This window comes from Hylobates moloch, unplaced genomic scaffold (assembly GCF_009828535.3).
Source record: "Hylobates moloch isolate HMO894 unplaced genomic scaffold, HMol_V3 SCAFFOLD_10, whole genome shotgun sequence".
Lineage (NCBI taxonomy): Eukaryota > Metazoa > Chordata > Mammalia > Primates > Hylobatidae > Hylobates > Hylobates moloch.
This window is the reverse complement of record NW_026652285.1, coordinates 94,884,863-94,900,830: the sequence shown is the minus strand read 5'-3', so window position 1 is coordinate 94,900,830 and position 15,968 is coordinate 94,884,863. Positions and strand designations below refer to the sequence as shown.

At 38.5% G+C, this 15,968-nt stretch overlaps 1 pseudogene; it reads right to left on the bottom strand.

The window, feature by feature from the left end:
* Positions 1-12,938: 12,938 nt before the first annotated feature.
* On the bottom strand, positions 12,939-15,276 carry LOC116814241 (serine/threonine-protein kinase tousled-like 1; annotated as a pseudogene).
* Between the last annotated feature and the right edge of the window lie 692 nt (positions 15,277-15,968).

Here is a 15,968-nt window from a genome sequence, read left to right as displayed (position 1 = left end):
GTTAAAAACAACAGTGTAGACTGTAGATACTAGTGACTTGGAACCATCTCCAAGACATCTTATTAGATGAAAATTCAAGTTGCAAAATAATATATTTAAACTGTGTGATTTCAAGGCTGTTAATATTTATATTTGCATGTATAAAGATATTTTTATACATAATGGGTTTGTGGGTGGGAATCAAGAGATACTTTTAGGTTTTACTTTATAACTTCTGTTTGAATTATTTCACAACTAGACTGTATTCATGTATTATCTGTGGACTTAGGAGAATAAAGGAAAACAGAAACAAGTAAGACCAGAAAAATTGAATTAAATTATTTTTAACATAGTGCTTTCTTTATGTCCTTTCTCAGTTTCAAATATTGATTCATAAAATCTAAGAAAAAGCAAAAAGAAAACCCCCAAAACTTATGATAGATAAAAATAGACCTAGGAGATAAGGGAAGGAGGTCATTCATTTGCTTAACCCTAAACTCACAGCATTGGCGCTATCAAATTACACAATCCAATAGGGACCCTCCAAAGAAATTCCAACCTTGGCCGTGCATTGGAATCACCTGAGAGCTTTAGAAATACTGATACCTGGGTTGCATCCTTAGAGATTCTGATTCAATTGGTCTAGGGTGTGGCCTGGGCATCGGAATCTTTTGTGAAGCTTCCCAGGTGGCTAAATGGGCAGAGGAGGCTGAAAATCCCTGCCTTAGATAAAGTAGACACCGTTACCAGGGTTTTAAACTAGGAGATCAAAAGGAGTAGGGGACCTGATTTGTATCCCTCAAAAATGATGTTATTCAAAGAACACATGAAAAAATGGCTCTGACTAAAACTGGTTTAAATATGCTATCTCTCTCAAACTGGTTATTCAGCAGCTCTCTCCAACGCTGCCCTGGAGGACTGGCCTCAGATGGGAGCAGGCAAAGCCTCTGAGTTACGGCATCGTCTTTCCCCTTTCTAAATTCAAAGTAGAATACGGCCCCTTGAGAGCAGCCCAAGGGAAAAGTCGGGAGGCCTCACTCATGATGCTGTGTCAGAAAAGTTTCTGAGCCACCATCCACTGCAGAAGGTGCCTCTGAGGGACAGGTCCAATCTCAGCTTTTCTAACAAGACTCCGGGGAGGACTTGCTATTGAACCATTAGGCTCCTTTTCTTTGATGTTAATTAACCACTTGGGTTGGGGCTACTGATGGCCTAATTAAATGGAATCCAGAGGTAAAAGTTTGGCTTCTCCTTGGTGAATGGGTACTTGGGAATTAAGCTTGGAACCTCTTAGCACATTAAGTCAGTCTCAGAGTAACCATGGCCTCAGCTGATCCCAACACAGTTCCCTGGTATAGAGAAACCAAGATTACCCAGGCATACCCATCCCACTGTCTAGTCAGAGAAGCACGTTCTCCCTTGAGAGCAAAGGTATTTCTCTCCTGATTAGAACATTGGCTTATCTGGTTTGGAACTCTACTGAAATAGGAGCAAAAGGGGACTCTGGGGGAGGTCACAGCTGTCCTTGGTGACCTTAGCCTCACACAGGTTAAGGTTTGGCCTCAAGTATCACTGCTTTCTCTCCATGGTGTTTGGGTAGGCACCTGGGATTGAGAAATAGTCACAGCAGTTATATTTCCTTCATCATGATGACCTAGTGAACATTGGTTGACATTTTTAAATTTGTTAAAATTATGTGATTAAGAAGTGTGTCCTATTTAGTAGGTGGTGAAAATTATGAGAGAGTATTATGGCAAGGGAACTCAAGAAACTCTGGATTCCACTCTAAAATCCAGGTACTTCTTCCCGTGAGATTTCTAAGAGAAAAGCTGCCCAAGGAATAATGACAAACTGAAGCAAAGTAACATTTTATTGTTACCTGGACTTTGGGCCTTACATCCCAATGCAGAGAATTCTGTAAAGCTACAATGTTTCTAAACTAGTTATGTTTATTTTTAATTTTTATCTTCTTAACTTTTATATCTTTAGGGGATACAAGTGAAGATTTCTTACATGTACACTATTGCATAGCGGTGAAGCCTGGGCTTTTAGTGTACCCATCATCTGAATAGTGAACATTGTACCCAATAGGTAATTTTTCAACCTGCACCCCACAGCATCCCCCCTTTTGAAGTTCCCAGTATCTATTGTTTCTGTCTTTACATACACATGTACCCATTGTTTAGCTCCCACTTATAAGTGAGAACCTATGGTATTTGACTTTCTGAGTTATTTCACTTAGGATAATGGCCTCTAGTTCTATCCATGTTGCTGCAGAAGACACATGATTTCATTCTTTTATTATGGTTGAGTAGGATTCCATAGTGTGTGTGTGTGTGTGTGTGTGTGTGTGTGTGTGTGTATACACATTCTATCTATCTGTCTATCTATCCATCTATCCATCTCATATTTTCTTTATTCAATTCTCCACTGATGGACACTTAGGTGGGTTCTATATCCTTGCTATTGTGAATAGTTCTTCAATAAACATACGAATGCAGGTATCTTTTTGATATAACGGGCCCAGTTTCATTTGTCTGCATATGGCTATCCAATTTTTGCAGCACCATTTATTGAATAGGGTGTCCTTTCTTCAGTGTATATTTGTGTCAACTTTGCCAAAGATCAGTTGGTTGACTGTATGTTGTTTTATTTCTGGGTTTTCTATTCTGCTCCATTGATCTTTGTGTCTATTTTTATACCAATACCATGCTGTTTTGGTCACTATAGCCTTGTAATATAATTTGAAGTCAGAAAATGTGATGCCTTTAACTTTGTTCTTTTTATTTAGGATTCCTTCGGTTATTCAGGCTTATTTTGGTTCCATATACATTTTAGGAATTTTTTCCCTAATTAAAAAAATTACATTGGTAATTTGACAGAGATTGCATTGAGTCTGTTAATTGCTTTGGGAAGTGTGGTCATTTTCACAATATTGATTCTTCCAATCCATGAGCATAGAATGTTTTTCTATTTGTTTGTGTCATCTACGATTTCTTTCATCAGTGTTTTGTAGTTCTACTTACAGAGATCTTTTACTTCCTTGGTTAAATATATTCCTAGGTATTTTATTTATTTTTTGTAGCTATTGTGAATGGGATTGCCTTCTTTATTTGTTCCTCAGCTACATCATAATTGGTATATAGAAATGCTACTGATTTCTGTACATTAATTTTATATCCTGAAACATTATTTAATTCATTAATCAAATCTAAGAGGTTTTTTGGTGGAGTCTTTAGGGTTTTCTAGATATTCAATTGTATCATCAGCAAAAAGGGAAAATCTGACTACCTCTTTTCCAATATAAATGCCTTTTATTTTTTTTCTCTTGCCTGATTGATTTTGCTGAGACCTACAGTACTATTTTGAATTAGAGTGGTGAAAGTGGGAATCCTTGTCTTGTTCCAGTTCTTAAGGGGAATTATTTCAACCTTTTCCCATTGATGTTGGCTGTGGGTTTGTTGTATGTTGCCTTTATTATGTTGAGCTATTTTACTGTGATGCCTAATTTGTTGAGGATTTTTATCATGAAGTATTGCTAAATGTTATTGAATACTTTTTCTGCATATATTGAGACGATCATATGGTTTCAGTCTTTATTTCTGTTTATGTTGATGTATCACATTTATTGATTTGAATATGTTGAACTAATGTTACATCCCTGGGATAAATCTCACCTGATCATGGTGTATTATCATTTTAATGTGCTGTTGGATTTGATTTGCTAGTAATTTGTTGAGAATTTTTGTATATAAGTTCATCAGGGATATTGGTCTGTAGTTTTATTTTTCTGTTGTGTCCTTGTCTGGTTTTCGTATCAGTGTGATACTGGTCTTGTAGAATTATGGAGAATTCCAGGCTCAATTTTTTGAAATAGTTTCAGGAGGACTGGTATTAGTTCTTCTTTGTATGTTTGGTAGCATTTGGCTATGAATTCACCTAGTCCTGGGCTTTTTGTTATTGTTGTTGTTAGGAGTTTTTTGTTACTGATCCAATCTCACCACTGATTATTGGACTGTTCAGGAGTTTTGTTTCTTCCTTGTTCATCTCAAGAACAACAGGTCTTCCTCGTTGTATCCTTCCAGGAATTCATCCATTTCCTCTATGTTTCCTATGTCGTAAGTGTATAGTTCTTCATAATAGTCTCTGATGATCTTTTGCATTTCTATGATATCAATTGTAATGTTTCTTTTTTCATTTCTGATAGTGTTTATTTGGACCTTTTCTTGCTATTGGTCTATCAATTTTCTTTTTTTTTTGAGGTAAGATTTAAATTTATTTCATCACTTATGTGTACAGAGTAATGGTTATGCTGAGAAATGTTATCTTACCATAAGTTTCAGTTTAAAACATATAATGAAATTACTTTCTTTTTAAATATATTTTTTATTATACTTTAAGTTCTAGGGTACATGTGTACAACATGCAGGTTTGTTACATATGTATCCATGTGCCATGTTGGTGTGCTGCACCCATTAACTCATCATTTACATTAGGTATATCTCCTAATGCTATCCCTCCCCGCTACGCCACCCCACAACAGGCCCCGGTGTGTGATGTTCCCTGTCCTGTGTCCAAGTGTTCTCATTGTTCAGTTCCCACCTATGAATGAGAACATAAAGTGTTTGCTTTTCTGTCCGTGTGACAGTTTGCTGAGAATGATGGTTTCCGGCTTCATTCATGTCCCTACAAAGGACATGAACTCATCCTTTTTTATGGCTGCATAGTATTCCATCGTGTATATGTGCCACATTTTCTTTATCCGGTCTATCATTGTTGGACATTTGGGTTGGTTCCAAGTCTTTGCTATTGCAAATAGTGCTGCAGTAAACATACGTGTGCATGTGTCTTTATAACAGCATGATTTATAATCTTTTGGGTATATACCCAGTAATGGGATGGCTGGGTCAAATGGAATTTCTAGTTCTAGATCCCTGAGGAATCGCCACACTGTCTTCCACAATGGTTGAACTAGTTTACAGTCCCACCAACAGTGTAAAAGTGTTCCTATTTCTCCACATCCTTTCCAGCAACTGTTGTTTCCTGACTTTTTAATGATCACCATTCTAACTGGTGTGAGATGGTATCTCCTTGTGGTTTTGATTTGCATTTCTCTGATGGCCAGTGATGATGAGCATTTTTTCATGTGTCTTTTGGCTGCATAAATGTCTTCTTTTGAGAAGTGTCTGTTCATATCTTTTGCCCACTTTTCGATGGGGTTGTTTTTTTCTTGTAAATTTGTTTAAGTTCTTTGTAGATTCTGGATATTAGCCCTTTGTCAGATGAGTAGATTGCAAAAATTTTCTCCCACTCTGTAGGTTACCTGTTCACTCTGATGGCAGTTTCTTTTGCTGTGCAGAAGCTCTTGAGTTTCATTAGATCCCATTTGTCAATTTTGGCTTTTGTTGCCATTGCTTTTGTTGTTTTAGACATGAAGTCCTTGCCCATGCCTATGTCCTGAATGGTATTGCCTAGGTTTTCTTCTTGGGTTTTTATGGTTTTAGGTCTAACATGTGAGCTTTAATCCATCTTGAATTAATTTTTGTATAAGGTGTAAGGAAGGGTTCCAGTTTCAGCTTTCTACATATGGCTAGCCAGTTTTCCCAGCACCATTTGTTGAATAGGGAATCCTTTCCCCATTGCTTGTTTTTGTCAGGTTTGTCAAAGATCAGATGGTTGTAGATGTGTGGTATTATTTCTGAGGGCTCTGTTCTGTTCCATTGGTCTATATCTCTGTTTTGGTAGCAGTACCATGCTGTTTTGGTTACTGTAGCCTTTTAGTATAGTTTGAAGTCAGGTAGCATGATGCCTCCAGCTTTGTTCTTTTGGCTTAGGATTGACTTGGCAATGCGGGCTTTTTTTTGGGTCCATAAGAACTTTAAAGTAGTTTTTTTCCAATTCTGTGAAGAAAGTCATTGGTAGCTTGATGGGGATGAATCTATAAATTACCTTGGGCAGTATGGCCATTTTCATGATATTAATTCTTCCTACCCATGAGCATGGAATGTTCTTCTATTTGTTTGTATCCTCTTTTATTTCGTTGAGCAGTGGTTTGTAGTTCTCCTTGAAGAGGTCCTTCACATCCCTTGTAAGTTGGATTCCTAGGTATTTTATTCTCTTTGAAGCAACTGTGAATGGAAGTTCACTCATTATTTGGCTGTCTGTTAGTGTGTTATTTGTGCATAAGAATGCTTGTGATTTTTTGCACTTTGATTTTGTATCCTGAGACTTTGCTGAAGTTGCCTATCAGCTTAAGGAGATTTTGGGCTGAGACAATGGGGTTTTCTAGATATACAATCATGTAATCTGCAAACAGGGACAATTTGACTTCCTCTTTTCCTAATTGAATGCCCTTTATTTCCTTCTCCTGCCTGATCGCCCTGGCCAGAACTTCCAACACTATGTTGAATAGGAGTGGTGAGAGAGGGCATCCCTGTCTTGTGCCAGTTTTCAAAGGGAATGCTTCCAGTTTTTGCCCATTCAGTATGATATTGGCTGTGGGTTTGTCATAGATAGCTCTTATTATTTTGAGATATGTCCCATCAATACCTAATTTATTGAGAGTTTTTAGCATGAAGGGTTGTTGAGTTTTGTCAAAGGCCTTTTCTGCATCTATCGAGATAATCATGTGTTTTTTGTCATTGGTTCTGTTTATATGCTGGATTATGTTTATTGATTTGCATATGTTGAACCAGCCTTGCATCCCAGGGATGAAGCCCACTTGATCATGGTGGATAAGCTTTTTGATGTGCTGCTGGATTCGGTTTGCCAGTATTTTATTGAAGATTTTTGCATCCATGTTCATCAGGGATATTCTAAATTCTCTTTTTTTGTTGTGTCTCTGCCAGGCTTTGTTATGAGGATGATGCTGGCCTCATAAAATGAGTTAGGGAGGATTCCCTCTTTTTCTATCGATTAGAATAGTTTCAGAAGGAATGGTACCAGCTCCTCTTTGTACCTCTGGTAGAATTCGGCTGTGAATCCGACTGGTCCTGGACTTTTTTTGGTTGGTAAGCTATTAATTATTGCCTCAATTTCAGAGCCTGTTATTGGTCTATTCAGAGATTGAACTTCTTCCTGGTTTAGTCTTGGGAGGGTGTATGTGTCGAAGGAATTTATCCATTTCTTCTGGATTTTCTAGTTTATTTGCGTAGAGGTTTTTGTAGTATTCTCTAATGGTAGTTTGTATTTCTGTGGGATTGGTGGTGATATCCCCTTTATCATTTTTTATTGCATCTATTTGATTCTTCTCTCTTTTTTTCTTTATTAGTCTTGCTAGTGGTCTATCAATTTTGTTGGTCTTTTCAAAAAACCAGCTCCTGGATTCATTGATTTTTTTGAAGGGTTTTTTGTGTCTCTATCTCCTTCACTTCTGCTCTGATCTGAGTTATTTCTTGCCTTCTGCTAGCTTTTGAATGTGTTTGCTCTTGCTTGTCTAGTTCTTTTAATTGTGATGTTAGGGTGTCAATTTTAGATCTTTCCTGCTTTCTCTTGTGGGCATTTAGTGCTATAAATTTCCCTCTATGCACTGCTTTAAATGCGTCCCAGAGATTCTGGTATGTTGTGTCTTTGTTCTCGTTGGTTTCAAAGAACATCTTTATTTCTGCCTTCATTTTGTTATGTACCTAGTAGTCATTCAGGATCAGGTTGTTCGGTTTCCATGTAGTTGAGCGGTTTTGAGTGAGTTTCTTAATCCTGAGTTCTAGTTTGATTGCACTGTGGTCTGAGAGACAGTTTGTTATGATTTCTGTTCTTTTACATTTGCTGAGGAGAGCTTTACTGCCAACTATGTGGTCAATTTTTGAATAAGTGTGGTGTGGTGCTGAGAAGAATGTATATTCTGTTGATTTGGGGTGGAGAGTTCTGTAGCCGTCTATTAGGTCTGCTTGGTGTAGAGCTGAGTTCAATTCCTGGATATCCTTGTTAACTTTCTGTCTCATTGATCTGTCTAATGTTGACAGTGGGGTGTTAAAGTCTCCCATTATTATTGTGTGGGAGTCTAAGGCTCTTTGTAGGTCTCTAAGGACTTGCATTATGAATCTGGTTGCTCCTGTATTGGGTGCTTATATATTAGGATAGTTAGCTCTTCTTGTTGAATTGATCCCTTTACCATTATGTAATGGCCTTCTTTGTCTCTTTTGACCTTTGGTGGTTTAAAGTCTATTTTATCAGAGACTAGGATTGCAACCCCTGCCTTTTTTTGTTTTCCTTTTGCTTGCTAGATCTTCCTCCATCCCTTTATTTTGAGCCTATGTGTGTCTCTGCACGTGAGATGGGTTTCCTGAATATAGCACACTGATGGGTCTTGACTCTTTATCCAATTTGCCAGTCTGTGTCTTTTAATTGGAGCATTTAGCCCATTTACATTTAAGGTTAATATTGTTATATGTGAATTTGATCCTGTCATTATGATGTTAGCTGGTTATTTTGCTTGTTAGTTGATGCAGCTTCTTCCTAGCATCAATGGTCTTTACAATTTGGCATGTTTTTGCAGTGGCTGGTACTGCTTGTTCCTTTCCATGTTTAGTGCTTCCTTCAGGAGCTCTTTTAGGGCAGGCCTGGTGGTGACAAAATCTCTGCATTTGCTTGTCTGTAAAGGATTTTATTTCTTCTTCACTTATGAAGCTTAGTTTGGCTGGACATGAAATTCTGGGTTGAAAATTCTTTTCTTTAAGAATGTTGAATATTGACCCCCACTCTCTTCTGGCTTGTAGAGTTTCTGCTGAGAGATCAGCTGTTAGTCTGATGGGCTTCCCTTTGTGGGTAACCCGACCTTTCTCTCTGGCCACCCTTAACATTTTTTCCTTCATTTCAACTTTGGTGAATCTGACAATTATGTGTCTTGGAGTTGCTCTTCTCGAGGAGTATCTTTGTGGCATTCTCTGTATTTCCTGAATTTGAATGTTGGCCTGCCTTGCTAGGTTGGGGAAGTTCTCCTGGATAATATCCTGCAGAGTGTTTTCCAGCTTGGTTCCATTCTCCCTGTCACTGTCACGTACACCAATCAGATGCAAATTTGGTCTTTTCACATAGTCCCATATTTCTTGGAGGCTTTGTTCGTTTCTTTTTATTCTTTTTTCTCTAAACTTCTCTTCACACTTCATTTCATTCATTTGATCTTCAATCACTCATACCCTTTCTTCCAGTTGATTGAATCAGCTACTGAAGCTTGTTCATTCGTCACGTACTTCTTTTGCCATGGTTTTTAGGTCCATCAGGTCCTTTAAGGACTTCTCTGCATTGGTTATTCTGGTTAGCCATTCGTCTAATCTTTTTTCAAGATTTTTAACTTCTTTGTGATGGGTTCGAACTTCCTCCTGTAGCTCAGAGAAGTTTGATCATCTGAAGCCTTCTTCTTTCAGCTCGTCAAAGTCATTCTCTGTCCAGCTTTGTTCCATTGCTGGTGATGAGCTGTCTTCCTTTGGAGAAGGAGTGGTGCTCTGATTTTTAGAATTTTCAATTTTTCTCCTTTTTTTCCCCCCATCTTTGTGGTTTTATCTACCTTTGGTCTTTGATGATGGTGACATACAGATGGGGTTTTGGTGTGGATGTCCTATCTGTTTGTTAGTTTTCCTTCTAACAGTCAGGATCCTCAGCTGCAGGTCTGTTGGAGTTTGCTGGAGGTCCATTCCAGACCCTGTTTTCCTGGGTATCAGCAGCAGAGGCTGCAGAACAGCGAATATTGCTGAACAACGAATGTTGCTGCCGGATTGTTCCTCTGGAAGTTTCGTCTCAGAGGGTTACCTGGCCGTGTGAGGTGTCAGTCTGCCCCTACTGGGGGGTGCCTCCCAGTTAGGCTACTTGAGGGTCAGGGGCCCACTTGAGGAGGCAGTCTGTCCTTTCTCAGATCCCAAACTCTGTGCTGGGAGAACCACTACCCTCTTCAAAGCTGTCAGACAGGGACATTTAAGTCTGCAGAGGATTCTGCTGCCTTTTGTTTGGCTATGTCCTGCCCCCAGAGGTGGAGTCTACAGAGGCAGGCAGGCCTCCTTGAGCTGTGGTGGGCTCCACCCAGTTCGAGCTTCCCAGCCGCTTTGTTTACCTACTCAAGCTTCGGCAATGGCAGGCGCCCCTCCCCCAGCCTGGCTGCAGCCTTGCAGCTTGATCTCAGACTGCCATGCTAGAAATGAGCAGGGCTCCGTGGGCATAGGACCCTCCGAGCCAGGTGCGGGATATAATCTCCTGGTGTGCCGTTTGCTAAGACCATTGGAAAAGTGCAGTATTAGGGTGGCAGTAACCCAGTTTTCCAGGTGCCTTTTGTCACAGCTTTGCTTGGCTAGGAAAAGGAATTCCCTGACCCCTTGTGCTTCCCTGGTGAGGTGATGCCTCACCCTGTTTCAGCTCATGCTCGGTGCACTGCACCAACTGTCCTGCACCCACTGTCTGACGAGCCCCAGTGAGATGAACCTGGTACCTCAGTTGGAAATGCAGAAATCACCCGTCTTCTGTGTCACTCATGCTGGGAGCTGTAGATTGGAGCTGTTACTATTCGGCCATCTTGGAACCGCCCTCCTGGTCTATCAATTTTCTTTTATCTTTTTGAAGAACTTTTAGTTTTGTTGATCCGTGTTTTTTGGTTTTAGTTTCATTTAGTTCTGCTTTGCTCTTTATTATTTCTTTTTTTCTGCTAACTTCGGGTTTTGTTTGTTCTTGTTTTTTTCTTTCCTTGAGGTGTGCAATGTTAGGTTGTTAATTTGTGATCTTTCTACTTTTTTGTTGTAGTCATTTAATGCTATGTACTTCCCTCTTAGCACTACTTTTACTGTACCCAACATGTTTTGGTATGTTGTTTTGATTTTCATTTCTTTCAAAAATATTTTAAATTTCTATCTTAATTTCTTTATTAACCCAGTAATTGTTCAGGAGCATGCTGTTTAATTTTCATGTATTTGTATAGTTTCCAAAGTTCCTCTTGGTATTGATTTCTAGCTTTTATCCACTGTAATCTGAGAAGATACTTGATATGATTTCACATTTTTAAAATGTGCTAAGACTTATTTTTTGGCCTAATATGTGGTCTATCTTGGAGAATGTTCCATGTGGTAATCAAAAGAATGTATATTCTGTAGTCATTGGGTAGAATGTTCTTTAAATGTCAAGCAAATTTGGTCTAAAGTCCAATTTAAATCCAGTCTTTCTTTGTTAATTTTTTTCTCTTGATGATCTGTCTAGTGCTGTGAGTGGGGTGCTGAAGTCTCCTATTATTATTTTATTGCTATCTATTTCTTTCTTTAGGTCTCATAATATTTGTTGTGTGAATTTGAGTGCTCCAACATTGGGTACATATATATTTAGGATTGTTATACCCTCTTGCTGAATGAATCCCTTTATCATCACATAATATCCTTCTTTGTCTTTTATTGCTTTTCTTTCTTTCTTTCTTTTTTTTTTTTTTTACATTTTAGCTGTCATTGTTTATTACTGTTTTGGCTATATTCTCTACAGTTTCAGCAGCATTTTAAAGAGACAGTGTGTCTATGTACAATGAAATACAGTTTAACTGTACAATATTAAAGAGAGTCAATGGTAAGTATAACCTCCTTTTTCTGCAACATGAACAACTTACATGTAAGTATCAGCATTATTAATGTGACAATAAAGAAAAAGTCCTTACAAGAGTGAAATACAGCATCCTGAAAAATACTGGTTTCTACCCTACAAGACAGTTAGAAAATGTTCACATTTTAACAAATTTGAACAAACTACAAGAAACGTATTTATGGGATCATCTTGCTGATAAGAACTTTCTAGAAATGTAGAATAACAATGAACAATGTATAAATCTAGTATTTATGTGCTCCACAGCCCTAGAACCCAATAACCAATTTAAAGAACTCAATATGTCCAACATGGATCATTTTTACATGTCTTGATTGTTAATGAATGTCTGCCAATGATGTATAGTCAACTTGCACCTTCTAGGGGGTCATTTAATTTTTTAGCAAAGAAGTGACATCATTTAGCAGCAATTAGAGCACCTTCAAGAAGACTTAAAAAATACAATATCCAATTAGAAAAGCCATATTTTAAACATTGGTACAAGAATAAGCTGCGGAAACTTAGTAACTGAAATACGACATCTGTACAACACTTTACAATAGAGCTAGAAGGGAATTTATCATTATCCTGCATAGAATCAGTCTGCATTTGGTTACATACTGTCACCTGTTTTGATGAACAAGGCCTGGCAACGAAAGAAAAATATCTGTTATCAATTCTAACATGTTGAAAACACTGGCAATACTACAATTTAGTGAATTCAACTCATTTCAAAACAAGCAGCTCATTTTGTCAAAGGTGTAAAGTATTTAGAAATAATAGCTCTCCCTTTAATATAACAAGTAAAAGAAAATGGATGTGTGATTTCGGGGTACAACTTGGTAAAAGTCATAATAGGCAAATGACAAAGCCTAACTTTGTCCAAAGATTCTAACTCTCACATTCTATTATTATAAAACCCAACTGTTCACTCTCATTCAGTTCTTACTTTCACTTCAGCAGATTAACTGCCAAATGCTGAAGAATGTATCCAGGTACTGTAGTTCGTGTGTTAGAAATATGTCTCATATTTTTCCATGTGTTCTTAAATGATGAAAAACTACCTTTCATATTAGAACTCTGGTAACAACCAAATGTATTTAAGTATTATAAATGTTATTTACAGTGTTCCCCCAAATAAAAGACCAAAAATGTTTTTCTTCTATCTTAACATGGTATTCCTGTTTCTTTATAACAGGCAGTCATCCTTCACTGCTCAAAGTTGTAGTCAGAAGTGTGCATTTATTCATTGTCCATGATCCAGTCTCATACAAATGACACTATGAGGAACTTCAGCTCACAAACAGTTTTTAACCATGTCCTGTGTAAAAAAAAGAAAACAAAAAAACACTCAAACGCTCTCAAACACAAGTGTGCATCTGGAAGCAATTCAAAGATATCATGTCAATCTCGGAGGAAAGTCAGTAAGTAATTATGCTTGAAGAAAGCAGTGTAGGAGATGCTGTCGGCTCAGCCATGTTGTAGGTCTCCTGAAGAATTTGATCTTCGCATGTGTGGGAGGAGGTATGGGTCATTTGCCAGCTGGTGCACATCAAATCAATCTTTTTGATATGCTAAGCAGAGTCTTATAAAGGCCTCGGGTTCACTGCTTCCAACTGGTTTTGCAGGGAACTGGACTTCTGTGGCTTTTAATATTGTATTTTCTTGAAGAATGTCTTGTTGAGATTGATTGTGACCAAATGGCTTTCTACCATAAAGACACTGAAAGAAGATGACTCCAACTGACCACACATTAACCTTGTTGGAAATCGGAAATCTTTGCTGCCTCTTTTCCAACTACAAAACACTCAGGAGGTAGATTCATTCCATCTGCACCATAGCTATCATCATCCCATAATCTTGGACAGACCAAAATCAGTGATTTTGATTTCACCACATGCTGTTCTATCTACCAATAGGATGTTTCCTAGCTTAAGATCATAATGTATAATGGGGGGTTGATCTCATTGGGATATCTTAGTGCATTTACAATCTACAGTACGATAGACTCGGCTTGTTTCTCTGACATTAGCTTGTGTTGCTTCAGATAGAAATCCAATTCATTGCCTTCACAATATTCGAACACTGTACAAAATGTATCTGTATCCAAGGAGAAATAATCTGTAGTTTAACTATTCTGGGGTGACCCAGTTCTTTGTGTATTCTATACTTCAGGCATGTTTGTAGTAGTTTTCTTTTTTCTCATCTCTCCAGCTTTTATTAAGCTGATGTAGCTTCACAGCAGCATATCTTTGTTCACAAAGGTCAAAGGCCTCATACACTTCACTAAAGCCACCTCTACCAAGCAGATGAAGTAATAAATATCTTTCATTTAACGTTGGATGATCTTTGAATTGTGAATTATCTTCATTGTTGATTCTTCTCAGCTCATGTCATGTCAGAAATCTTCTGACTCTTTCCAAATGTTCAAGTTCTGCTTGGATTTCTGCCTCTTCTTTTCTGAGATATCCTAGTCTAAGTTTGAAAATTTCTTCCTGTTCATGATATTCTGCCAAAGTCAACAGTTGTGGTAAATTTGGTCTAACAAAGGGATCATTTTCTGCTCCATTGACTGCTTTGTTTTTCCTTTCTTTTGGTTCAGAATTGGAAGAGGGTGCCTGAGAATTATTAGCTGTGGGAGGTTTACGTTTGCTAGAATTTTCCTTTGCCTTTCAATATCTTCCCTTTGCTAATTCACCCTTTCTTGTTGCTTCACAAGATTCTGAAATGCAAAACCATCTGTCCATTATTCAGTAAATGAAGCGCCATGTCTAACTCTTGTAAAGTGCCTGAGACGCAATCAGTCTTGCATATTCTTCTCTCTGACAGATTTTCTTGTGTACTCTTTTCAAAAGAAGTTTCTTGCTCATTTATATGCACTTATTTAATCCTTGTTTGTATTTTTCAAGTAATTTTTGTTGTTCATCTATTTGCCATCTGAGATCATGGTTAGCCCTGAGCAAATAATCTATACATCCTTCCTTCTTTTCCAGGTCCTGGATTTTATTACTTTCTAATGCTGCTAATTTCAGGATTGTGAGATCAGTCTGAATAATTTTAAAGGATAACTGCTTTGGTTGTATAATAGGATGGTCCCCAAATGCCAATGCAGTAGGAGAAGGGCTATTTGGTCAAAGAGATGAGGAAGGAGTGGAATGTGAATGTGAATTTTCAAGAGAACTGATTGCGGGAGGTATGCCTCTTAGTGGACTTGAGCCATTTCCACCCTGGTATTCAAAATAGTCACTACTTTTGTGGCCACGTCCCCCCAATACTTTTTCCCTGACAATTTTCGTTCTGGTTTTCTGCTTTTCTCTATCTTCCCCTGGATGATTCTGATTGTTTCTTCTCTGGCTTCTCAAGGGAACCCACTGAAGATAAAGTCCAGTCACTTGTATAGTCCTTTCAGCTGCCTGCCAGTCGTTTCTCTGATTCTTCGTCATTTAAAGATCCTAAGCTTCCATAACTGTGATAAGAGCTTTCATTATTTGTTGAGGCTTTAGCTCCAATGCTGCAACTGCTGGTACTCCCAGTGCTCCCACTTACAACTCCAGTAATCTAGCTTCCAATAACTCTTGCCTTCTTGGATTCAGACTACAAAGCTCATCCATTGCACCTTCCCTTGGCCTCCTGGATGGTGGTGTGTGATTCCTCAGGGACCTGGCTGCCACTTGCTGCTGAGCCTGGAGTTGGAGATGTGGAGAGCTGGGACCAAGATGGTGGCCCCTCCAAACTTCCACTCCTACTTTGGACACTCATCAAGCTGCTTTCTGGGAACCTGACTCCCACTCTGCAATGGCAGCAGTGACAATGGCACTGGCACCTGCCTCCATCATGGTGGGGGCTTGGCTGAGGGTGAGCAAGAGAGTGAGGGCAGGGAGGGGAGAGTCAAGGGGATGGGGGAGGAAACAAGAGGGGAGGTGGGGAGGAAAGAGGTGAGGGAAGGAGAGTGGATGGGGAGGAGGGAAAGGGGGAGAAGTAAGGGAGTGGGTGGGAGCACCAGAGAAGAGGCTGAGGGAAGGAGCCCAGTGGCTGAGGTGTGCTGGGGGCACCCACCAGGGCTGGGGTCTCAGTGTGGGCCTATTGCTGTTTTTGATTTAAAGTCTGTTTTATCTAATAGAAATATAGCTACACGTACTTGCTTTTGGTTTCCAATTGCATGGACTATCTTTTCCCACTCTTTTACTTTCAGTCTATGTGTGTCTTTATGGGTAAAGTGAGTTTCTTGTTAGCAGCATATAGTTGGATCTTGATTTTATTTTATTCATTATGCCAATCTTTATCTTTTAAGTGGAACATTTATTTACATTCAAGATTATTATTGATATGTGAGGCTTTGTTTCTGTCATATTATTAATTTTTACAAATTGTTTTACAATTTTTTTCTTTTTTTTCTCTTTTTATGGTTTGAACAAATGATGTCATGTTGCCATTTGATTCCTTTCTCCTCC